Source organism: Echinops telfairi, unplaced genomic scaffold (assembly GCF_000313985.2).
Source record: "Echinops telfairi isolate 266 unplaced genomic scaffold, ASM31398v2 ScPeMD7_7429;HRSCAF=8467, whole genome shotgun sequence".
Taxonomy (NCBI): domain Eukaryota; kingdom Metazoa; phylum Chordata; class Mammalia; order Afrosoricida; family Tenrecidae; genus Echinops; species Echinops telfairi.
Window position 1 is genome coordinate 838,979 of NW_022111329.1, and position 1,476 is coordinate 840,454.

Genomic DNA, 1,476 nt, shown 5'->3' on the forward strand with positions numbered 1-1,476 from the left:
TATTTAAAATTTACCATTTGTATGAAAAAATGGTTTTTTACAAGTTGAAAAGATCAATATAAGATTTTTCATACTTCTAAGTACTACTCCAAGTACCTTTATGCTAACTCAAACAATGGAAATAATGTTGGTATTTGCATTTTATAATCCTTGAAGATTATTAATTTTTTGAGCAGGAGATTAGCAGATGAAATGATTAAAAAGTGAGTATCAGGGAGACATCACGCAGTGTAAGATATGATAACATAATACTAATTTATAAATTATCAAGGGTTCATGAGTGAGGGGAGAATGGGGAGAGAGGGAAAAAATGAGGAGATGATACAAGGGCTCAAGTGGAAAGCAAATGTTTTGAGAATGATGAGGGCAACAAATGTACAAATGTGCTTGACACATGGATGTATATATGGATTGTGATGAGTTGTATGAGCCCCCGATAAAATGATTTAAATAAAAAATAAATTTTAAAAAAATGATAATCAGTTGTACTATACTGTACAAACATTTCAATAATTGCTCTTGATTTAAGTGGAAGACTTTTATAGAAATAGAAAAAGAAAACAAGTTTATATTTTAAAAGGTAAAATACACTAAAAACATTATTTAATGACTTACAAATGTACAGGTTTATGTACAACCTAAGCAACTCTAGCACTTTCTTACTCCTGAAAAATACACAAAATATAATGAATTAAAACGGTCTGGCCAACATATTGCCAATTACATGAAAACCCTAACCAAATTCACTGCCATCAAGTCAATGCTGACTCACAGTGATCCTATGTGACAGAGTGGAACTTCCCCCTTTGAGTGTCTGAGACTGTAAATATTTATAAGCATAGAAAACCCTGTCTTGTTCGCACAGAGACTGGTATTTTCGGACTGCAGACCTTGCAGATTAAAGCCCAACACGTAACCACTGTACCAGTAAGGATCCTTAACTACATGAATACCCTGAAAAATATTGGCTGAACCAACAGAGAAAAATGCTGAGAGCCGTTAACATAATGCCAACAATTTGACTGACGATTACAGTGTTCTCAAAGATGAGTGATGAGATACTAATCACTTTGAGTAGCTGGCTTCTGCTGGAGAAGAGACATACAGATGGGGTCCTGCTGAAGCATTAGCAGGTAGATTGCTATTTTACTTTACAAGACGAAGCAGGGACTTGTAATAAGGTAAAGCTATGGAAATGAAAAGAAAGCATCCTTTATGCTCACTGTTATACACTTCCTAATGTACAATATTTAAAGTAAATTCTACTATTACCATATTTTTTATTCCCCCAGTATCACACTTAATTCCAAAAAGAAAATGGCAATTAACAAAAGTTATGAACAATTAGAATTCTGAAAGGAGATCTGCTAGGGAAAATAGTTTCCAAATTACTCTCTATGGAGCAAATGAGGGGGGGAGTGCGTAGTGGAGACCCAAAGCCCATTTGTAGGCCACTGGAGATCCCCTTGCAGAGGG

The 1,476-nt window shown here is 34.7% G+C and overlaps 1 protein-coding gene across 4 annotated transcripts in view; it reads right to left on the bottom strand.

Moving 5' to 3' along the window:
- The window catches only part of GKAP1 (G kinase anchoring protein 1), a 110,120-nt gene that overhangs the window by 89,891 nt on the left and 18,753 nt on the right, over positions 1-1,476 (bottom strand). The gene's annotated exons all lie outside the window — the stretch shown is intronic.